The sequence below is a fragment of the Rousettus aegyptiacus genome, unplaced genomic scaffold (assembly GCF_014176215.1).
Source record: "Rousettus aegyptiacus isolate mRouAeg1 unplaced genomic scaffold, mRouAeg1.p scaffold_m13_p_2, whole genome shotgun sequence".
Lineage (NCBI taxonomy): Eukaryota > Metazoa > Chordata > Mammalia > Chiroptera > Pteropodidae > Rousettus > Rousettus aegyptiacus.
This window is the reverse complement of record NW_023416295.1, coordinates 57942857-57967989: the sequence shown is the minus strand read 5'-3', so window position 1 is coordinate 57967989 and position 25133 is coordinate 57942857. Positions and strand designations below refer to the sequence as shown.

The window sequence follows — 25133 nt, the reverse complement described above, 5'->3', positions numbered from 1 at the left end:
ATTTTTCACATCGACAGATCTTGTCTTTCCTTGTGACACTTCCTAAGAATTAATTTCTGTAAACGACAAAGACTTAGCCCTAAGCTTGAAATGAATTATAGGACTCCCAAGATCACTCCTCATGAAGAGCCTCTTCTCCCTTTGAAAGCTCAAAATTATGAGACCGTGGAAGAAATTTGGTAACGGTCATCCAACTACTTCCATTTTACAGATGAGGACAGCAGAAGCTGGTGACCTGCCCAAGTCCGCATGGCTGGTCAGTGGGAAAGCCAGGCCTGGAAGCTGGTCTCCTGCCTCACGCACCAGCTTGGGTGCTACCTCGTGATTACACGATAAGGAGCTTCTGGAGGGGGTGGATATGGCAAGCTTGGGTAGCCTCTCTTTTGTCTCATTGCCTTTGCTGCTTCCCATGCAGGCCAGAGAGAGGCACCCTGCACAGTGAGTCACCGTTTTGGTAGATGATGGCTTCTTGTCCAGAGGGTTCAGCTGAAGTCAACAGGTCATTGCAATCTTCAATGGACAGTCCTTTGTTGAAGCAGCAAATGTTCGGATTGGCAGGAGCTTCTGAAACTCACCACATTGGTCTCTTGAGCTCCTTTTAGCTCTGCATTCCCTTCCAGTGCCTGGGGAAGACTCCTTGGGGTCAAACCCTTTAATTTTTTAGGCCTCTGTCTAATTACTTGCGTTGGTAGAGACTAAAAATATGGCATTGCTAGACATTTCACATACATAAAAATCACCTAAGAATTTGTTAAAAGTGCAAATCCCAGAACCCATTTCCGGACATTCTAACTCTTAGGTTTTGGGGTAGGGGAACCCAGAAACCTGCCCTTTCAATATCTTCCTCAAGGATGCTGATACATCTATTGCCTTGTAGTGCATTTGTAAAAAGCATAGCAACAAGAGCATGTAGGGTTTGAGTAAAACAAAGACCTGGGGTGCCTATAAATTGTCTGTTCTCCTGACTAAAATGAAGTTTAAGGACCAAAAAGGTTTCCTTCAACAAACCCACTGTGGCCACTTCGAATGGCTTCCTTCCTCCAAACTTCCAGGATATCTCTGCAAGTTGACTTGTAAAGGAGCAGAACTGGGATGTAAACTGCATAGAAAAAGATTATATTTAAAGTCCTTTAATTCAATTAGCAATAGGGCCACAAATTCTGGGAAAAACCAAGTTTAAGTGACAGATTGCACAGTGGCCACAAGGTGGCAATCTTCTGCATTTTTTTTGAAGAGCTCTGAGCCTTATCAGGTTTAACTTATTTTCAATGTTAAATAGAACATTAATTTTAAAAAGTGTGTATTAATTTTAAAAGGATGCAAGGAGAAGAGGTTTAACATGCAAGTCTTCAAACTCGCATTTCAATCAAATACCAACATGCTCTAGAGGAATTTAGTGAGATTTCCACATCAGATTCCAGAAAAAAAGATTAAAATCTGTTTGAGAAAGACTAGTCTTTGCGAAATGAAACTGTCACTCAAAAAGTGTTTTCAAAGCTTACTGAGAAGTTGGTTTTTTTGAGAACTAGCAGGTGCAATCTGGTCATTAAAAAATAGAAAAAAAAGTATCCTTTTTATTTCCTTTTTATTGGTCTGCAGTCAGGATCAGAAAATGAAAAAGAGAAACTCTGGATAAACATAATAACATCAGTGCAGTTCTGAACCCAAAATGACAGGTCTGCGGTGACCTCGCCATTCTTTTCCAGTGGTCCAAGGCTGTGCTGCTTGCCTTGAAGTTGTGCTGTGGTGAGCCCTCAAGGCCTCCTCTCTCTGCTCAGCTCACTGGCTTCCTCACCTGCTGCTGCCCCTCCCAGGAGGCCTCGTGAAATTGCTTCAGGAAAGGCTCAGGTCTATCTCAGCCAAACCGCAGCTCTGCTGTCATTTTGAGACCTCAAGTACAGAGAGGCCAGTGGTTGGGTTTTATAGTGAGACCAAGTTACCATTCCATGGAGATAAGCTGAAAATGAAAGCAAAGGCCTCAGGTCAGTGGACCGTGCAGGGATAGGGTTGCTGGTCACTTAGTGGGCTTTGGACCATATGTACACATATCTGGGCACATTTAGTGCAGAGAGCAACCCCTGTGCAGAGCCTCACACTTAGGGTGTCCCTGGCACATCCGAATGTACGAACAACATGTCCAGGAAGGTCCGCATGAGTGGAGTATGGAGGGTTGAAAACCACATCCTCATTTTCCAAGGGCACATGGGAAAGTTGGCTTCACATCCTACCCTCTCATTTCAGCTTCATCTGGAAGAAGAAACCCTGGAAAGCAATAAAACATCATTGAACGAGGCACAAAGGGCCACCAAGACATTAAAGATGGTGAGGAAATACAACAGGCCTCCAGAGCTGGGCCTTCCTCTCTCTCAGTTTCCCTTGTTTCTCCCATCATTCTCTTGGTCAGGATAGGAAAGTGGTGGAAGGGGGAAAAACTCAAGAAGAAGAGTGGAGGAGGGCATTTTCTTAGAAATTTGGAGAGTGCAAGAATGATGCTTGAGATGTGTCTCTTCCTTTCTCTTTTCTCTTATCCTCGCAGTGTGGGACCAGGACAAAGGCCTAGAGGTCCTGGTTGTTTCTTAGGGACTGCCATCCTTTGGTTATTTTCTGTTCAGGCCCACCTACAGCTGGTAAAATCAGTGAGAGCTTCAGTAGAGAGGACAGAAGATCTCTACAAAGAACAAGTGTGCTTCCCTGACTGCATCCCCGAGAACCTTCCTTGTGCTGCAAGGCAGCTGGAGGAACTGCTTACATGGTTGAGGAGAGAAGATACCTAAGAGACATCCTCCTTAGAAAGACCCTCTTTCCATTGTATTCTCTGTGGGTCCAGGGAGATGGGCTGCCCAAAGATGCACATAAAGAAAGCTCAATTCCTGCTGATGGTCATAAGACTGCTGGGCTGTATTTAACATAAAATATAGTAGGTGATATAAAAGGGCAAGCAGGTTATTTAGTGATCCTCTAAGTGAAAACCACATCCCACACCCAATGTGATATATGCCTTATTTTGGGAGTACATCTCACTAATCTAGGCTGATTTTCTTATACTCAGACAGTCAGCTCTTAGAGGCAAGAATGGAGAAACCTGGAGGAGATTAGTATTAGCAAGCAACTTTTTGAGTTTTTTTGCTTGAAGGATTTTCTCGTTGCATGGCCAACTTGATGTTTGAAGATCAAATTTCTGATCCACAGTAAGGGAGGTTGGTGATTTTCTGATGAGGTAAGAATAGATTTGCACGGATTCATCCACATTCTCCTCTTGGGTCTCTGCATCACAGTCAGCAGTGTGCAGGCGGTCAACCCAACCCAAAGAAAGTGAGGACAGCTCACAGGCTTGCACAGGGGTTGATGTTCTGGCAGGAGCCTCACAGGCCCAGAGCCCTCAGCAGCTGCTCTGACTGCTTCCATGTCTACCTCATTACACATGACACACTTGCAAGATAGTCGATTGGAAATGAATTTTGCCTCAAACAAGACTGTATTCTTGAGAAATACAGTCCTGGAAACACATTTGTTCTTTGTAAATATGAATGGTTAAGCCATAAAATGAGAAATAGAGATATTTTTTTCTCCAAATTTTTAGAAATATTAAACTAAATATTTAATTTAAACTAATAATTAACTAAATGCACTGTTCTCAAGCCAAAGCAGCCCTTCCTAACTGAGAGAGTTTCTTGTTTTTAGACTTCTCTTAAAGAATTTTTTTTAAAGAAATAATATTTCCCTTGGAAGTTGATGCTATGTTGACTGGTAGTCAAATTACAAGAACCTTAGACATTTTAATATCATTTTAGATAATTAGCTGAGTTGCTTTAATTTTCAACTACAGTGCCTTTAGCTCTGTCTGAAAGCCATATAGTTAGTGATTCGTCTCACGGAACACTTGCTGAAAGGCAGATATGGTAATTCCTTGGCAAGGACACAGCATTGCAACATAGAGTACACTCCTTGCTGTAAGCAGAGTAACTGTGTTCAAATTGGGATACTTTTGGGAATAAAATAAGACACTATCAATAATTATTCCAGGAAAATATGTATAACCTGGGACCTTTTTACCTATGCGGCAAGATTTTTTTCTTCAAAGTTATTTCACAGAAAGGAGGGAGATGCAGATATAAATATATATTTTTATTTTTAAATTTATTTATTTTTATTTTTGTTTATTAATTTGTTTAACACCTACAGCACCTGGTATTCCTAGGTGGTCTCCCATTCAATTATTAAGCAGGCTTGACCCTGCTTAGCTTCCGAGATGATTAGAGATCGAGCACGTTCAGGGTGGCATGCCATAGACCTAGATATAACTATAGATATTATTCAAGTTCTCATGAAGTTTCTCATATTCTAGGTCATTTCAAGCTCCTTTTTTTTAAAAACTACAAAATACTATTTAAGAAAGACATCCTGCAATGATTCAATTCACTGCTAGTTTTGCATTTTTATAGAGGTTAACTAATAGAAATGAGTTTTTAATAAGGAGGCTTAGAAATTTGACAGTAGTAATTGTTGCTGGAGTAGCCCCTCAATTTTTCAGTTGTTGCATTTTATGAACATTTAGAAAAGCAAAAAGTGTTTGTGCTGTCAACCTGTAGGATGAATGGAAATTCCTATTGTTATGAAAGTATAGTTTGGGAGAAAATTTTCAACTACATTATTATACGTAATTTTGAAAAATGCTAATGTCAGACAACTGAGGCATGAAGACGTGCTCTGGACAACTTAGTAAAAGATTTAAGAAATTTGGCCATTATGATGAAGGAGACGATGAAAATGGAAAACATATGTGGAGACCGAATATGAGAGTGGAAAACATTCAAAATTAAGCATAATTTTACATGATACATAATTTTTATATACATATAAATTTTAATTAATAAATTAAATATTATGAAGAGATACTTAAATATTTTATCCATATTCCTAAAAGTTTATCTATTCAAATTGGCTAAAAACTTTCACTCTTTTTATGGGGAATCACCTTGTTTGTATTTGGGGTTAGCTCATATCCAGGCTTATATTGTAATCCCCATATGAATTTCTGTTCTGTGTACATTTGTACATGAGGCTCCTGGGATTAAGGCTGGGAGAATGAGGGATCCCCCTGACTTTCTGTCTGGATAGAAAATTTATCAGGACCTCAAATGGTACAGCAAAACATTGAGCCCGTGAGATGTATTTTCTTTATCCAAAGTCTAGCTGCTATCTTACAAAATACTACCACTTATGGGTTAAGAGATAAGTTTGAACAGATCCTCAGTCGTAGACCCAAGACTTAACCTAGTTTGGTATTTAGGTGGCCTACAGTACATTTATCAAAAGCCAGCAGCTGGGTAGATCTGCAAGGAAGGATGTGGTGGTCTGGTTTCTTCTGCTCCCTGAGGAGCTTAGCGTCCACTTGGGGATGGATAAGGCATACTTCTGTACTTACCAGCTCTGTGACTCCAGGCAAGTCCCTTAAACTTTCTCAAGGAGTTAGATGAGTTTTGTTTTAGAGCCAACTAATTCTTTTATCTATGAGAATAAAAGTAAAGGGACAGTGAAAGATTAACATAAATGGTCCAGAAAATGAACACCTCAGAAGTAAAAAAAAAAAAAAAAATCAGTGTGGATGGGGTGATTCAGGAAATCCTCTGGTTTCTTAAGCTTTGGTGACAAAAGGAAATCAGGCTTTCCTCCTCTGTTAGCTGTAGACTTTCGGTTTCATAGATTTTGGAGTAGGAAGTAAATGGAGGGTCGGGGGGAGAATTCACTTACTTAAGACCATAAAGAAACATAAAGGACCTAAGAACCAAAGAACATAGTCTGGTCTCCCAAATCCTAAAGTAAGGTGTTGCTTGGTATGTTGAGTGGCTTAGGAAAAAGGAAGGCACGCATTCCCAGTGGCCTTTCTCTTGAATTTGATGACTCCGTTCTCTTGATTTGGACCGTTAGAAGAACTTCAGAGATCTTGAGGTGTTAGAAGTAGGCTTAGGATGGATGAGGAGAACAAAAATGGAGTCTGGGGTGTTGGAACACCTCCAGGACCATCAAGGCTACTTGGCTGACCCACCTATCTTCTAACAAAGATCTGAAGCATCAGACAGTGTCAGTTTGGGAGGCTTACAGTGTTGACACCTTTCATTCCCCCAATTTTTCTAGTTAACCTTTTTAGTTGGTAAGACTTAATGCTGGATAGCCAGTTATGTGAACTTCTTTGTAGAACTCACACAAACCACAACTATGCCATCAGAAGCCTATGAGATAAAATCGAGAAAATAGATTCCATGTCTGTAACCATTCAGGTGGCTCTAATTCCTACAATTTTGGTTTTCCTTAAAACTGGAATGCCCAGGTTGGGTAAAACACTTGCTTCCTTTCTTTAAAAATAATTCCTTCTTGTTTTTAGCCACAATCATCGGAATCCAGTCATGTGCATAATCACAATTACCATCAAAAACCTACCAACCTACCTTGAGTGCCTCCTCCCTGTGCTTTGTTCTCATCACACAGAATGCACACCTTCAACAGCTGAATACTGCATTACCTCTGGGCAGCACTTTTCACGAGGGATATTGGAAACTAGAAAATTCCCAGGAGAGAGTTTCCAGGATGGTACAGGATCTGGTAACTATGATAAGGGAAGAACAGATGAAAGAACTGAGGATCTCCAGGCTGGAGAAGAGAATCCTAATTTAAAAACTGAAAGCTAGCAGCTGCCCATAATGCACAACTGGGACCAGATATTGCTCATTTTGTCTTTGTAGAAAGAAGAACTTAATAAAACTTAGAGCTATTCTGTATTAGAATGGGCTGGAATGAAGACATGAGCATCGTGTCACCAGAAATGTTCATGGAGAGACGGAGTGAGCATCTTTCAGGAATGCCACACTGGGGAACCTTCTGAAGGTAACTTGAAGTGAAAGACTCTGAATTTGAATTGGGGGTGAAAATAGATGGATAACAAATTGCCTACCTTTTCAGAACCCACTATCTTCCAGAAGAAAAGATGCCTATGTAAAAATATAGGTAACAATCTAGGAAAGGACATGACACAGAGCAGGGGAGATATTGAGACCTCAGGTGTGAAGGGAAGTGGTGGATGTAGAGGGCCTCATTACAAGGTGGGATATGAGGTGAGTGCTGAAAAGTAACTGGGACTCAAATAAGTGGTGAGGGGGGTTTCAGGTGTGCAGCTGGGGCAACAGGAAACACTGTGAACTAAGGATTGTGTTAGAACAACGAGTATGCCTAGAATAGAGAGGGGGTTTGTGAGGAGAGGGCTCATAGAGAAGACTAGAGACCCCTATTAGGAAAATCCTTGAAGTCCAGGTTATTGGAGCCAACCTTCTGCCAGCACTTCAGTTGCTAAGTAGCAATGTCTTTCAGATCCAACAGTCAGTGCCGGTTTCTTCGCATTGGGCCTCAGAGAGGCCAAATGTTAGGGTAGAAAGCAAGTAGTAGCACGGCATTTTCCTGACCTCTTTCATCACTGGAGGCTCCAGCCCTAACAGGCTTTTAAGGGAAATAGTACATTCTTTTGGCATTTGCCAGTATCAGCCTACTCACCCCTAAGTCTTCAAAGCCCACTGTATAATTACCCCCAGGAGGCCAGAGGTCATTTAGAACAGCAAGTGTAGGCAACACCCAGCTATTAAAACTCAAATTTCAGAGCTCTCCCTAAATTCTAGCCCAAAGCATTCTGGAGATGGGAGGGGGTTCCAAAGGTGGGGGCCCTTTGAGGTTGGTATTTCCTGCCTGAAATGAAGGCATGTGGTTTCTGAGGTTGGGCTGGGCAGGCCATATTCCTGGAGGGAGGTGTTTAGCTCCACTCCAGGGAGGCCCTCTCTCCTCAGTGCTGCCTGCAGGCCGGCTCCTGGCCTCTCTGCCTCCTCAGAGGCATGTTCTCCCTCTTTCTGTATTTAGCTAGGCCTCTTGGGAGGGAAGCTCAGATGAGACTCAGGGCTGCTCCTGTAACCTGCTACTCCAGATGGGAGGGGTGATCCAGACAGCGAGTGCTGAAGGGGACCTTTTTCAAAAGGGATCTTCTTCCAGTGAGCCTGTGAACCCCCTATTTCCTGAGAGAAGGAGAAGCTGAGAAATGGGCAGTTGGTTTCCATGCAGGGCTATTTCTTGGGGAAGATGTTAGCAAACCACCTTGCTCCTCCCAAGGCTGCCTGCAGATAGCTGCCCCACATATTCTAATTTAAGGGGCCCTGGAAGCTCCTCAGTAGCATCCACATTAGCCTACTCTGTGGTTTAAAATGCTACCATTATGATTGGTTCACCGCATTTTAGCATAAACCTTACCTTGAGAGTCTCTTTTAAAATGCAGTTTCACTAGGATGCAATAAATCAGTCTGTTGGCTCATTCCTCCCTGATAAGAGGAGTGCACTGCCCTGAAAGCATTAGGAGTTGGAGAAGGCAGCCAATGACAACTAAATGTTTTGAACTGAGAGAGCAGGGAGCACCAAGAGCCACATTTACCTCCTTTAGAATATGCCATGGACCAACACACACCCAATCACGCAGGATAAGGCTCTTCACTCTAAAACGGATGTTTTAAATTTTTTTTTCAATTACAGTTGACATATAATATTATATTAGTTTCAGGCGTATAACATAGTGACTAGACGTTTGTATACCTTACAGAGTGATTACCCATCTGGCATAAAACAGATGCATTTGAGGCCCAGCTTTATGTTCAGTCTCTTCAGGAGGAAAAAAATTAGGAAACCAGAGTTTGACCATGATTACCAGTTCCACTTTTCCAACCTTGACCTGCTCTGCCTGGTGTTCTTACATTCATTTTTACCATCGGGGCCTTTGTCTTTGAAGTTGGCTGGCGGTTCTCAAGTCTGTTCTCTGTGGGGAGGAGGCACATTTTCACGGAGCTGACACGACACTCAGCAGAGTGTGGAAAGTTCTCCATCCCTATCTCAGTCCCAGTGTTCTGGGACCATTTCGCAGAGAGCAAAGGCTCTGTCTGCTCGGATGCTTTCCAAAGGAGAGAAAGAAACCATCCAGCAGGTGTCAGTCAGTTCTCAGACGCGCAGGGAGCCTGGCTTGACAATCAATCTACTGTGCTCTTTTTCAAACTAGCTTAGCATTCAAGATCCTCAGAGGGCATGTGACTGACTGGAGGATCTCGAGAAACGAAGCTTCTGAAGAGGAGAGCAAGGAGAGGAAATAGAAGTCCAATTCCTTACAGAGAAGAATTGAGATTTGTCATGTGTCTGAGGATTCCAGGAAGCCTGTGCTATAGAGCCCAGGCTGAGAAATGCATAGTGATCAACAAAGTGGAAATTGTGAGGCACTAGACAGCAGTTCATTCTGTCTATGTCACTACCACAGAGCACAATCCAGTTCTGGCCTTACTGAGAGGCAGCCCATTCAAACCAGCCTTAGGTTTTTCATTCAACTCAAATGAGGCCTTAACTGAGGAAACTGTGAGGAGCCTAGGCATTTTTGGTCCTGTCTAGTGGTCCCTATTCTATACTAAGGTGATCCTCTGCCACATGAAATTGTGCAAATTGGAAACCCTAGAGCTTGGCTTGGAACTGGACTGGATTCTAGAAGAGGTGAGGCAGAGGTGTGGAGAAGAGCTCTTCCCTTATCATAACCTCTTTGTTTGATCAGCATTTATTGAAAGACTGGTATTTTCGAGGGCAATCCTAGAAACGATGGAGGATTCATAGACATGCAATATTGGGTGACTAAGCTGACCGGGAAAAGAATCTTATAGTAGACTCTGGTGTTCACAGACATTATTGATTATCATACTAGTCCATCCCTATTGTGGTGGTTCCAGTCAGAGAAACTCTTCTCCCATTTTTTAGGATCTTGATAGGATTATCAGTGGAGCACCACAGATGGGATTGTGACCTAGGCGGCTAATCAGAGTCTATGCTAGCATCACTAAATGGGTGTTCTCAGTTTCCTCAGCCACAGGAGTGATGGGGGTGAGGGGATGAGTGAAAAAGGTAAAGAGGAATATAAAAACACATAGCATTTTAAAAAATTGCTTAGGGTCACGCAGCCAGTAAGTGGTAGAGTTGGAATTTGAACGCATGCAGTCTCACTTGAGAAAACATAATGGCTTAACCAATACGTTCTTTATCTCTTACAAATGCCATTTCTTTCTGTTTTTTTTTTTTTTTTTTTTTTTTTTAATGGGGCATACTCTATCTGCCTTCTAATCTTTGTACTTACAGTTCTCTCTTTCTAATACACTCTCCACCTTACCTGACTCTACTCATTCTTCAGATCTCAGCTAAAACATCACCTCCTCCGGGAAGTCTTCTGTGATAGAAAAGAAAGAAAAGAAAAGAAAGAAAGAAAGAAAGAAAGAAAGAAAGAAAGAAAGAAAGAAAGAAAGAAAGAAAGAAAGAAAGAAAACAATGGAGTGAAACTAATTCAAAAGTTGGTGATACTTGATCTGCCAAACTGTTTAACACTATCTAAAAACCAGTATGAAATTTCTCAGGGAAAAAACTAACTGATCCAGAGATGGTCTTATTTTAAGTGGGATGCAGTTGTTCAAATACACAAGCATTGAAACTGTTTTTTCTTAGATAGGCAGCTATTCTTAGCATATGCTACTTAAATAGGGAAGGTCTAGGAAGTTGAATTTCACATCAAGCCTAGATTAATGAGTTCTGAAGGACAAAGATTATGTCAAATAGTTGGCCAATAGTTTCCAAGCACTTGAGGATGCTGTTGCTGCTCTGACATGTGAGTCACTTGGGCAGTAGGAGAAGGATCCTGAGCATAAACTCTACAAGAAATCAGTCTCACAAGCTTGGAAAGTAAAAGTGATCATTAAAAAAGCCAAATACCAGCTTTACTTCTTTAGTCTGAGATATTAAAAGCATTATTGTTAGAGAAGGGCTAGGAAAAGGGCTTGCTGAGCTTCTTAAGCCATTCTCCAAGATTCATAATGTCACATATTTCGTTATTAAAGTTATATTTTGTGTTTTGCAGTTTTCTTTTCCAGGGTCTAACAAAGTCTTTCCACTTGAATCTGAAAGGCAGGGGATGCAAAGAATCAGCCCAGTCACTACTGCTCTACTCCCACATGCTAAGCACAGACATCACACGTTCCTGCTGGGTCCAGGGTGGGGGGTTGGGCTCTTACAAGTGAGCTCAATACGAAGCTCTCAGTTTTGGCATTCGTTATCAATCCATTAGTGTTGGCTCACTCTGTACCATGAAAGATGAAAGCTATTTTCCAGCATAAACTATAACCAGTTCTGCAAGTTTATGTAAAGACCCTGAGCAGATATTTTGCTAGCTCTTATCTGTTCATAAGCTGGTGTAAGGCTCAGAGAAACACACAACTTCAAAATCAATCAACTATAGATTGTGACACTGATGCTGTGAATATAAATGTTTATGGAAAGGTGAATGAAGATAAGACCAGTTACTTCTAAGTACTCAATACGTCAGCTTCCTGTCCCTGTGGGCAGAAGATAAATATTCATTGAATGAATCAAAGAATGGTGATGAGTTGAAAGGGGTGCAGTCAAAATTACACATTTTCATATGTGTTTTGTTTTATACTGACAGGTCCCAGACAGTCAAGGAGATCCAAGATCAGCTGTGAGTTCTTTAAAAATAGGTGACATATCTCTAACAAAACACAAGCTCAGTCCAAAGCTTGCACTGGGCAGGGAAAGTTTCCTATCTTCAAGCTCATTTATTTCCTGGAATCTCAGATTCATTCCTATCACAGAGGGGTAGTCACTGTTTAACTTGACATAGAGGATGGAAATGTAACAATCCTAAAAGGGGAGATAGAGTACCACAAACTGGATGGCTTAAAATAGTAGAAATTAATTCTCTTACAATTTTAAAGGCTGAAAGTCCAAAATCAAAGCGTTAGGAGGACTGGTTTGTCTGAGGGCTCTGTTTGCTACCTCTCTCTTAGCTTCTAGTGATATTCAGGGATTGATGGCTGACAAGTAATGCTGGATTAGGGGCTCACACTACTCCAGTATGACCTCATCTTAAATTAATTCATTACATCTGCAACTTTATTTCAAAATTAGGTCACATTCTGAGGCACAAAGTGTTAGGACTTTGACATATTTGTGTGTGGAGTAGGGGAGGAGGGAAACACAATCCAACCCATAATGGAGGATGAGAAATTAACTGACCCTGTCAAATAATGAACGTTGCCAAAGCATGTAAGATAGCATCTTAGATAGTTTTGATTTGTGGTGGCAGGTTGATGGGGCCTTTGAAAGAAACATTCAATAATGTGTCCACAATAGATAGAAGTGTTTCTGTTCTGTTACTTTTCCATCTCAGCTCTGATTAGAATGTCAACAGTCACTTAAAAGATAAAGGCTCTATATCCCCTCAACAAACTCCCAGAACCATCTTATTTTTAGTCTCCCAAATTTGAAGATGCCAGGAACACATCTTTCAGTGTTCCTATCAATAGACCCAGCTCTCTAGGTGGCTTATCTTCCTGGGGCTCTCTACCTACCAGATTTTCAACATGACTCCAATACACATAGAAACAGAAAAAATATTCCACAGAAGTTAAACTGATGTGGGGTGGACTTTTTTAAAGGATCGTGTCTTTAAGATAAGTTTCAAAGAACTAGACTGATGACCCCATTTCTATGGCACCAATAATGAGGACAACCAGAGTCATAATACTTTGCAGCATGCAATTGCTAGTGTGTTTGTAATTTTTCACTGGGCAGATGCTGAGATATTTTATATTATGCAGCAACACTAGGTAGACAGCTAATGTTTTTTCCAGTTCAGTTATTCAGATCTCAGCACTGTTGTAGAAAGAATTCATTTTGTTCCTTTTACTACAGAGAAAGGAAAGAGTTTGTGCTACTATTCACCACTGAACTGTAACAGACTTTGGCTAATGCCCAACTTTGAAGCCACATCGGGAGACAATTTTTTACTCTGCTTTCTGACCTCCCCAAAGACATCACTGTCATGTGTGGGCATTAAAAATTCTATTGCAGATTTCTGTAGATGGTAGGGAATAAGAGTGCCCAACACTTGGACTCGCTTGGGGACCAGGCCACCAAGATAAGTGTTATGTATAGTCTATACCATAGATTTGATTGCGGCATCCACAATTTCCCCCAGGGAGGAAATGCTTTCCCTTGGGAGCTTTAGGGTTCTGTATATTGCACAGAGATCTAATTTATTTTGGCTGGTTGCACCAAGATACTCTCTGTTCCTAATTAAATCAATTATCTGGGTAATCTTCATAATTAATGGCAGAAGACTTGAGCTGTCAGGACCAGCTATAGTAAAAATATTTGGGCATGTGGATTAAGCCATAGTTGCTCTGTGGATATTTGAAGTTAGGGCAGAAAAGGAGGCTGAGCACATAGTGGGGCCAGCATTCTCAGTTGGCAATGGGTCTACCTAAGTGGCAGAAAGGACTTTTACCTGGAAGTCAGAAGATAGTTTTTCTGTTTAATCTCTGGCACTAGCAAGCTGCGTCACATTAAGTAGGATTCTTCACCTCAGAATGACTTATCTCTACATCTGAAAAATGAAGGAGTGAATCCAGATGGTTTTAGATATTTACAAAGCAAATGGTAAATTTTGGGCACTATAGCAAGTATTATTTTGTTTAATCTTCATAACCTACCTTTTATAAAAAATAAGGCACAGAGAGGATAAGACACTTGCCCAAGGTCACATAGCTAGTAATTTTCAAAATCAGCAGATCTCTAAGCTCTTTCTTGACTGTAATTTTATTAGCCATTGCTGAAAGTCAAGTAGAAGACCCTGTCCCAACTAAGGCTTAGGTTAATTTAGATGCTTGCTACTCAAAGTCTATGGACAAACAGCATGGTGTCACCTGCAATCAACCAGATAATCAGAACCTGCATTAACTAGTTACCAAGGTGACTCCTGTTTATTAAACTTTGAAATGTGCAGACCTAATGCTGACTAAAGGCCAGTCAGATTAGAACCACTGCAAAGCATTTGTTTTGTCACCTCTGGTAAGCTCTGAGGGCCCTAGACTGAGGTGCCAGGAGAGGGGTGCTGTGCCTTCCCTCCCAAAATTAGTTCTAAGCCATTTGCCCAGTGCAAGGATCTGTGTTTCATCTTTTAATTTCTTACCCAAGCCATATACTCCTGATTCTCTGCTTCACTTCCAAAGTAAAGCTTCCAGTAGCTGGAAGAGATCTTTGTGGGCTGACCACAGAGGGGAGGCCATTATGAATGGATTAATGTGTGTGTAGGATGAAATTCTCCAATGTCCTTTTGCAGGCAGGAGAAATTGCTGTTCTAACTCTCCCGCTGGCTTCCCTCCTTTAGTTAACGATGACTCTACACAAAAGCGTTCTATGGAAAGATAATTGGATTTCTAACTCTATTTGTTCAAAACTCACTTAACATTATAATAGCTCTAGTTATATTGTTTGTATCAACTCATCAGTAGTACAGTACCAATTTCTTAATAAATAATCTAGATTTTTGTACATACATCTAGCATTGCCAAAGCAGGAAGGGAAAAAGAAACCAGAAATAGAAATCCATTAATAAAAACCTACACTGCATATGCCTTGCTGTGCTAGGCTTAAATGTTCTGGGTAAGTTTAAGTTTTCACCCTCTGAACACTATTTTTATCTTACCTATGTATGCATTTGCTTAGCGTTTAATCACTGTGGTACTTTTGGCAAATGGGTCACTAAAGAAGAAGAATATAGCCTTTGTATTCACTGCTGAGGTGCCAATTTAACTCAATCTAAAATGAAATAAACATACTTTAATGGTGATTATCTCTCCCTCACAGCGGAGGCTGCAAGGAAACCCCACTTCATGAAAATGATAAAAGTTCCCCAATTTTTAGTTGTGTGTATTTCTAGGGATTTCTGTGTTTCCATTATGTATGTTATACGTAGATTTTTTGCCATTTTAGATGCATGATAACCATGGCTTTTCCCCACGTTTTTCCTTCCCTGCTCTTTCTTTTGGACAAGGAGGATATCTGAAACAAACAGCAGAATGTATTATTTGCTAAGCAAGGGGCAACTGTGTTTGTTAGACACAATCTCTCTGAAGGAGAAAACAAACAGCTGTTTCTCTGTGGGGTGTGGGGAAACAACAGTACTCAGGGATTGGTGGCCTCTCGGAAGCGGGTGTGGCCGGGGATTGGCTGACCTGCCGGCGTGGTAAGTAAACTTTACTGGAGTGTAGCTGTTGCTGATTGGCTGGCTTTCAGAAACATGGTTAGCATTTGCAAGTCTTTATGAATTGATTGGGAATGGTTTAAAACCTTATCTAGTAGTTACTTGTTGCTATGTTTAAAGGGCAGCCAGTCCTTCTTTCTTGAATTTGGAGTAATGACAGTTTTTATGCTCACCTCCTGCCCTCACCTGCCATCACAGGCAGCCTGTGTACTCATGGTGGTGTGAAATATTAGAAAATATAATCGTTATGAGTCCATTGAGTCTTAAGGTGCCCATATCTTGAATTTACACCCAAGGGTAAATTAGTAAATACATGGCCGCTGTGTGGGCTAATCCCTCTTCCTGAGGCAGCTTTGTTCAAACCTCATGCCATTCTTTGCCGTGGAGCCCAGATTAGGCCTTAGGCTGTATCCTAGAAGCCTCTACCAATCAAGTGAGGTTGCCATCTGACATAAAAGTTATCTTATTTGCTAACCCTGCTGTCAAAGAACTTTGTAGATGGAACTATCCCGTGCCCTATTTTTTTCAGGCTTCTCCTTTTCAAAAAACCAGCTGTGGAAAGAAAATTCCAGGACAATTTTCTCCAGAAAATATAATGTATTCTACATTGAGGGCATAACTGTAATGGTTAAGGGCAAAGATCCTGAGCTTCGCTTTGTGGAATAGATCTCTCCCTGAAAAGAGACAGAGTAAGTAGTGTGTCAATTAAGAGCACAAAGACAAATAAGTATGGATTCTAATTCTAGCTGATGTCATTGAGCAATTCACTTAACCTCCCTGGGATTTAGTTTCTTCATTTGTAAAATAAAGATAAATCATAGTACTTGTTTCATGGGATTATTGTAAGGAATAGATGAGAGGAACACATAAGACATTCAGGATGATACTGGTAGATAGTAAATACTCAAAATCTTGGTTATATCGTGATTTGCTATTTTTACCTGTAAAGGAATCTGGTGTTACAGTAGGATAAGGCCTGAGCTGGGAGTCAGAAGGCCTAGGTTTGAATATGGCTAAACTAATATCACTAGCCACGTGGCCAAGAGTTAGTCACTAAACCTCTTAGATAATTTTCTTATTTACAAAATAAGAATACTTGCACTGCCTGCACAATTGAAGTTAATATTTACTAACTTTGTGGTGCTGTTCAGATCGCCCTCCCAGGGCCTCAGTTTTCTTACCTGTAAAATGATGCTAAAAGCTGCTCAGTCTAACAGATATGCAAGTAGTAAACAAAATAAAATGAAATGATAAAGAACCATAGGTGGTCCTCATCACCCAAGGATAATTGATATTAAAAAAAATTAAAAAGAGAAATCGCTTAAAACAAGAACCAAAATTTTATAATAAATGGTTAAAAGTATTGATTCAATTTTATTGTTAAATTTGAAATGTATAAAAATAAGTTAATATTTATCTTAAATTTACCAGAATCATATAATAATTTTAATTGTTTGTTAAGGTTTAGAGTCAGAAAATATATCAAGTGTTGATTTTTTGGCTTAACTTGATTGATAACATTTTAAGACACTCCTCCCCCCTCCCACCCCTTTACTTCACATTTGACTTTTGCTGCACAGTTATTGAAAGGGTCATTTTTTGCAAAAATATTAAAGGACTTGATCTATTCTCCCAAGGGCCTCTTTTAATTCTCTGATATTTAAATTACTCTCTTTTGAAGCTCAAATTGGGTGCTCATCCAAGTTGGATGAAAGCCTGCATCTTTTGCAGGATATGCAATTTCACTTTGTTGCAATCAATTTGCATTGGATTTGCATTGTATTATTGACCACCTGGGAGTGTCCAACAAAGGTTTTGATGCCATGTGTGAGGATTCACTGTCATAAATGGGAACTTATGATTAAATGAGAACTAATTATAAAAGTGATCAGTTAATTAGTGAATCTTGTTCTGTCCTGGAAATTTTTCCTTCCACAATCAATCTTGGAACCACATAGATGACTAGTTAGTGAGTTCCCTACTCTCATTAAAACCGTATGTGACCTGGGGTGGCTCCATAGTGTAGTGGTTAGCAGTCTGCTTTACACACAGAAGGTCCTAGGTTCATATCCCAGGTGGAGCCACAGACTGGGCGCTGGGGTCATCAGCCCCCAACACCCTGAGTTCAGAGACCCAATACTTAAGGGGAGATGGCAACATCCTAGGTCAGGGGTGGAAGTGGGGAGGGGGTGAGAATTAAAGAGAGGCGGGGAAACTGTATATGATCTGATTCCCAAGAATTTGATTTGGGATCAAATTCTTAAGTATCAGACTGTATCTCAAATACCTTTGGATGGAAGATGCTATTTTAAGGCAATCTTTGATGTTTTTCAAGTAAAATGAAAAACCAACCTAATTTTTGACTTAATCTTACTTTCATAAATCTGGATTTCCAGGAATCACATTTTCTTAGAGCAGGGCAGATCCACGTTTCTTAGGTAAGTTGGTGGGTCAAATGATGTTGCCTCACTTTTCTCTCTGCAGGCAAGTGGCCAGGTTCAAGGCCATTTCTAAGTAGGCCAGGGTGGGGCAGGCATAGAAATAAGTTCCCCACTTGCAGAGAGAGTGAATTCATACATGGAGCACTTCTCTTATTTTCTGCAGCCCTGACTAATACAGGCCTGTGGAGTTCTTTCTTCTCAGTCCTCTGCAGAGAAGAAGAGTTGATAATTAAAGACATAAGCAGGTCAGGAAAAAAATGACCCCTTCTTTTCCTGAGCACCTCCCATAACCCGTAACATCCCCTGGCATGTCTGGAAGGGGAAATGTCTGATGTTTGTCATGATCACAAAAGCTACCCTTTCTCTGTCTTGAAATAAACTCCACGTTTCTATCCTATGGGATTAGCAGTGAATACAGCTGAGATCAAACAGAATTTCATGGTGCTTTTGTTATATATCCTAAGCAGGCAGCTGTGGGTAGAAATCTAAACAAACAACAGGCCTTTTCAGGGGATCCTTAAATGATCATACCCTGTCATCATTTACCACATTGCTCCGTTTCTGCAGTCAGCTCTTAATATAACAGAATGCTCATGCATGTTCAGGAATTAAGGAGACCTTTTTGAATGTGCTTTGTTTTCCTTTTCCTTCAAAAGAGGACAGTGGGTGGGAAGGGGAAGCAGGGAGAGAGAGAGAGAGAGAGAGAGAGAGAGAGAGAGAGAGAGAGAGAGAGAGAGAGAGAAGGGAGAAGAGAGGCCAGGAGAGGTGAGGGGCGAAGGAGGAGAGGGAAGAGGGGAGAGGGGAGAGGGGAGAGAGACTGCTATACTGGCTGGAGAGGGAGGGAGGTGCTACACTGTTTGCTGGCCTTTTGAGAAATAGGTGATTTCCACCCTGAAGTCCTCTTACAACAAAGTGGCCCCTGCTGAACCTTCTCCTGCGAGGTCTAGGCCTGTGAAGCTCCCACACACCGTCCACAAAGGCCCAAGCCAAATGCTGACAGTCTGAAAGCCTCATTTCACCACATCTTAAGGCAATCCTAAATGCTTATAGCTTCTCATTTAGGAGAGGGAAGAGAAATCCCCTTGGGAAAATCCCCTTTGAAGGCCTAAGCTCTAATGTTTAAAATCTGTTAGCAAACCATATATTTCTCTGCTCTCTCTAGGGCAGCTGATTTCTCTCTAAATAAATCACAGGCCTGCTGAGTATTTCAATGAGAGATCTTTGGGGTTTCCTTTAAACATTGTTCAAAGAGCCCATCCTCAGAGAAACTGGCCTGAGACCACCTACTGCAGGCTACAATTCTGTTTGTAAAAATTCTTTGGGACTAGTGTGCCTAGAAGGTGGATTTAGGAACATTGTGAAACTCTGGTATTGCAAAAGGGCATCTTGTGGTGGCCAGGGTCCAGGAACGTCAGAAGTCAAGCCTGGCAGATGGGGGGAGAGAGAGAGAGAGAGAGAGAGAGAGAGAGAGAGAGAGAGAGAAATGGAGCCTCCATGAGGACATCAGATGCCTCCTACCTGTGGTGGCTGGCACCTTAGCCATTCAAGGATCTTGTGAGCGTTCATGGGAAGAAAGAGAAGAAATATAGCACATAATCGCAGCAGAGTCTGAGTAAACCTCAAATGTACAGGCTATGTTGTTCTATAACCAAAAAACGATGATTCAATAGGAAAGGCCAGTCAGAGGAAGGAAAGTATCTTTTAAAGGTCTACTCTGCTGACTTAGGACAACCAGCAAAACACAGAAGTCATGATCCTACCTATATAGCTGCTTACAGTTTAGCTGGGGAGATAAGATGAAGACACTTGAAGTTAGAAGAAGCAATTCTCTGGGGGCGGTAGGCCGTATTAGCCTTTTCCACGTTTGCCTTGAGAATACTTGCGGCTGTGGCGTTTACCCTGAAATAACTCACGGATTCATTCCTAACCTCACCCCCAAGGTTTGCCATGAAATATCTTTTATTTTTACATTGCTCTAGTATATAGTCTTTGGAAACAAATGATATCATTCTATTCATAGCATTCGGTTTTTAGTAGTTTGATTGCTAAAAACGTCAAATCCTAGAAAACGTAGCATTCCTATGCGTGATGTTAAGGGCACGCTGGCAGTGAGCGACACTTTTTTTTCTAAACAGAGAAAGGGTTAACTGAAAGTTTAGCCTCTGGAATCTGATTTCTTGACACTAATCCTGCCTCCATCAATTTACCTCAGGAAAGCTTCCAAACTGCCAGGAATCTGTTTCTTCATTTTCAAATATGTGTCTTATATTTCCCACTTCACAGGGATGAACTGAAGGTCAAAGGAGCTATTCCTGTGAAGCACTTAGCCAATAAAAGGTGTTCTATAAATTTTAGCTGTGGGTATTATCCATACTCAAAGATAAAATATAATTAAACTCTAAAGGGATGCGTTATGGCCTAGAGTAACTAAGAGTTCAGAGAAACAGAAAATAAACTGGATTTGAGATGGGCTTGGAAAAATGGGTTGGGATTAAATTAACAATACAGGGGGCGAAATAATCTTGGATACATAAGTAACGCGAGAGAAGACACAGGCAGCAGTGTTCCCTCTCTCAAGCCAGTTTGGACATCAGCCTGCCTAGAGTAGAGGTGCGCTGAGCATAGAGGGAATTTGGGTTAGTTTACAAGGGCAGGACCTGAAAACTGGACTGAAATGATATGATAGGGAGGAGGGAGAAGTCTAATGTGTAAGTCTCAACAGGAGAGGAGGCGCTGACGTGGAGTTTCAGGAAGACGAAGGAGCAAGAGTAACAATGAATAAGAGCCTGGAGTAGGTGGGCCAGCTAAGGCATCATGGCAGTGATCTGGGAGTGTGAGAACAGGATCCAAAGTAAGGTGGAGGGACAGATTAAAAAGACATTTACAGAGCACGGAATAAGATTTGGTGACACTAATGTGCACAACGTATACAGTGTGGAATATGAATCCTTTAGCTAAAAGCTTTTTCAGATATTTTGGCTTTAAGGAACAGAAGCGCATTAAAATTAAATCAAATAATTAAAGGTTTGTACACAAGCGTGGAAACTCAGGAAAAGCTAAACAAATTGACAAAAGGAGGCCCCAGGGAGATAGCAACTGGAGTCTTCGATAACCCAAATGGCTCTGGTAGATTGTGTGTTTATTTTAATGCTCTACAAATAACAGGTTTAATTTTGCTTCATGCGTCTGTGTCTCGCTTCTCTCACTTCTGGCCAATTCCCTCACACTTAATATATATATTTTTCTATTATCTATAGTGTATTGAGGATAATATGTGCAAAATAGTAAACTAATATTTTTTATTTTCCCTCTCGACTCTTATTCTTCGTAGTTTTCTGCTTATGAAGCTCAGCCATAAAGCCCCTCATCCTGTGAGAAAAAAAAACAGTTTTAAAACTCTGGCTTGAAAGAGAGAAGATTTTCTAAATCTCTTTAGAAATTCAGGAACTAACCTGGGTGCGTCAGATCATGAAATTCCACCCAGAGTATGGAGATGACACCTTTTCTTCTAATATCCCTATGATCCAAGGCTTGACTCATAATGGTGGCAGGATGATATAATCCAGGTGAAGTGATGGAAAACCTCATCCTTCTAGGCTGAAGGACTATGAGAGAAAGGAGAGAAACAGAAGTGGAGGAAGGACACCCATTTTTTCTCTTCCTCTTATATCTCACCACCACTTCAAAGCCAAACTTCAAGGGCAGTCGGTAGCTTTAGGAACATCTAGGTGATGGAGGACTTAAATGGCGCGAGGATTCTGCTCCACTCCACACCTGAGGCTCTGGAAAGCAGTCGCTTTCCATGTTGCCCTCTGCAGCTCTCTGGGACAGTTTCATCAAAGTAAGGCTAGTCTGGTGATGTTGTGTGACAGAAAAGATGAACTTCCCGATGGAGTTCTTTTGGGGCGCCAGTAATATGGATTCAATAGAAAGGAAACTGAGAGTTTAGGGCTCTCTCTTTCTTAGTGAGAGTGTTTGATACAGCAGTGGATGGACAGCAGTCACAGCCCTTAAGCATTGGCATGAGTGGTGTGAGGCCACGTGAGCCAGCTGTCACTGTCGAAGCTGCAAGAGACCAGGTCACAAGTGACACTGTCAGCCAGTGGCAACTGTGAAAGCCAGCAGGCCCAGCTATTATCGGGTGTTCAAGGGTCATGGCTCTGGAAGTTAGAGGAGACAAAGAATATCTAATGGTTTTGGGGCCTCTTTCCCCTTGGAGCCACAAGGCCATTTAAGCTCCACTGACCCACCCCAAGACTCTGAGGCCATATTGAAATAGAGAAGGGAAAGAAATAAAATTGTAAAACACTGAGTAATAGATCTAAAGAAATGGCAAAATGATAACTTCAAGCTAAAAACTGGACTCATGTGTTTTATTTCGCTTTATTCCTTTTGTTACCCAATGAATGTGGGCTCATGAAAAAGATTGCAGGAGTTGTAGATCAATTGAGGAAGCTATATTTTCTCTTCATGGTGGAATAGTAGTTTAAATAAATTTATAACCCCACCGCTAGAGTGTCTGCTTGCTCATAGTTTCTCCTCCCTCAAAAACTCACTTGAAGATGGTCCATCATGACCTCCCAGACAACTTTTTCAATTGTTCTCTAAATCATTACCTACAGTTTCATTTCCTACTGTTAAGTATCTGATTTGCTTACAGTTTGTTAGTTCAATGACTCCTCAGTCAGAGAATCTGCTTGGCCCAGATCATCTTTTTGAGCTAAGTTGTTTGGACTGATCTCTGACCTTTGCTTTAGGAAACAGGAGACAGAGCCATACTTGGGGGAAGTTCCAGGAAAGCATCTGAGGTAGAGAAATCAACAGAATATACTCAATTCTTTACTATTTCACCTATGCTTAAGACAAAAAGAACTGGGAAAGTGCCCTGTAAAGACATAAAAATGTTCTATCTCAACACGGTTTTCCTTCCTCTGAGTCTCTCCAATAGGCTTATGTAATTGTGACTGAGTTTCTCCATTAGCAGAAATAAGCTTCATTAAGGACTTCTGTAAATTTCACCTCTTTTATCCAATATGGGGAATCAGGGATCAGTTGAGTCTTTCTTATGCAGAATTTTATTCATATATTATAGTTATTCAAATACTGCATTTAATAAAATGTTGCCGTTATATATTTTAAGTAGAATATGATTTTTCAAAGGATTCAAATATATCGAAACAAACTAAAATTATACTACATACTATTTTTGTTTGAAGATTCATAAAATAGTTCAGTATTTTCAGTCTCCCTGAATTATAATTATGAACATCAATTATTATTGTTCTCTATATGGGTCTCCGAGAGAATTTTGGTTAATAGTCTAAGTCAGTTTATAATTCTACCTCATGTTGCATTTATTCCAAGTTTCATGCCATCCAAAATGACCTTGAGGTGGTGTGCGGTGTGTTTCCTACCTCATAAACATCTTTGTCAGGAACACCATATGTTCGCACAGTAGAGGTGTTGAGGCTCATTTCAGGGGAACCAGTCTTAAAGCTCATTCCAGGTGGTGTATGCTTTAGCATAAGCATACTGGGTCTGCTGAGTTCAATGGGAAAATCACGTGAGGACCTAAGGGGTGTTTGAAAATACAGGTGGGTGTTGGTTTACTCATTCATTGGACATCGGTATAAGTTTAAACCTTCCCCTTTTTTGAGTTTTTATGTCAGTGACAAGAGGAACACGCTGATATGAGGATTTGGTAGCTGACATCAGTTTTAAACCTGGGTATTGTTTTCTGCTCAGAGGTATCATGTGGGTTTACCCAAGACTAAACCAAGAGACCAATGGACATGAGAAGGCTAAGAAGGTCTCTTTTTTTCTAATTCAGCGCCATTCCTTAGTGCTACATGTGAAAATAACATTCACTTCATTATCAGCTGTAATTAATGAAAAATAGATTAACATAGAGCTAAATTATAAATGAATGTACCTTTAACTATTCTTGTAGGTAGGGGACAGCTTATTACCCTTATCCGATGCCCCTGTGGCTCATCCATTAATTTATTTTTACTTAATAAGTATTTAGTAAATTTATTATATGCCAGACTATTCATAAATTGCTGTAGTACAAATCTTCTCAGCTAGTTTTTCTCTCATCTCAGCCCTGGTTTATTAGGGCATAATAAACCAGACATTCTGCCTGTTAGGTGGGATTTTTATTCCCAGGACAGTTCCAAATCTAAAGAGAGAAGAGGTATATAGTGTGAACAGTCTTGAGTGGCCTTCAGTCCAGGGTAGGCGAAGGGACAGGACCTCCGAGGACCCATAACTAACCATTAAACCAGTGACAAATTAAGGGTGAAATTGCTGGTCCTCTCCCCTCAAGCACCTAATTGAGAATGGGCACAGTGTTACTGGACAAGGAATAAGAAAGAACACAAGATTTTGCAAGAATTCTTCTGATGATTGAGTTCATGTGTTTAAGAAGGAGTAATTGGACAAGAGGGTGTGTTGGGGCAGGGGTAGTGCGAGACCACCTGTTGGGCAGGCTTTGGTGACAGTGAATGTTAAAACGTTTTTTTTGTTTTGCTATTCTTCCACATGGTGGTAGCCAGAGCTGAGTTGTTTAGGGAAATTAAAAAAAAAAAAAAAAACCAACTCAGAGCTACCCAGATATCTTCCTTCTATTTTCCTCCATGTAGCACCTAGTTTCTCTAAGTCAAATAAGTATTTAAACAATATTGGTTTAAAGAGTTGTAAATTATTAGCTATCTAGGATTCTGGTTCCATGTTTAACCATATTCTTCTTGCTTCTCTAGGACCCACATTTGAGTGGCTTGAAAAGGAGGAAGTCAGAAATCCACATGAGGACCTGCATGAGGGGTCTTTGGAGGTAGAGGTGAACCCCCACCGAATTTCTACCCCTGCCCCTCCCCCAGCTAAGCAGGGCAGCCTCTTTAACGACGTGACAATGTGACATGAGTGTGCCTTCAGCCATCCCTCTCTTTTCCACTGCAGCACCTCACCTCCTCCAGGCACCAGTGCTATTGGTGTAAGCCCTGACCATTTAGGTCTCCCCTATGTGGCTCCAGACATTCCGTTGCCGCCTGCCCCCCCCCCCAGCCCCCACCATCACAATGTAATTGTTATGTGGTTGATCCTCTTAGGCCTCACTAGGTAACTTTTACTAAAATACTATATTCTAAAATAATGGTTGACTATGGATCCATGTCTAACTTCCTCCACACAGAAAGTCATAGAGATTAAAGGCAAAGCATGAGAGATAGTTCATTTCAAAGGCATGCATCTGCCATGGTCAGTTCTGGGACTGATGGAGAGTGATTTGGGAGCTTGTGCATCTGACAGTGGCACCCTCAAAACCACAGGTCCAAGGGGATAAACACTTCCCCATCCATGCCACAACCTTTCTCTCTCTTTTTTTAGCCTCATTAGTTAGGTTCCAAGTACTTTTCAATGCAATGCAAATCAGAGGAGACCGGGTCTTGTTATGTGTTCTTGTCCCCATTTTCCTTTTTAAATGTCCTCATTTGTTTGTAGTCCAGCGTTTCTTGGAAGCAGAGAATGGT

At 41.0% G+C, this 25133-nt stretch overlaps 1 long non-coding RNA gene across 1 annotated transcript; it reads left to right on the top strand.

Moving 5' to 3' along the window:
• The first annotated feature begins 1589 nt into the window (after nucleotides 1–1589).
• Nucleotides 1590–24630, top strand: LOC118613630. Its single transcript, XR_004955580.1, has 3 exons — nucleotides 1590–2322; nucleotides 6383–6882; nucleotides 24366–24630. It is a non-coding gene; the product is annotated as an uncharacterized LOC118613630 (long non-coding RNA).
• The last annotated feature ends 503 nt before the right edge of the window (nucleotides 24631–25133 follow it).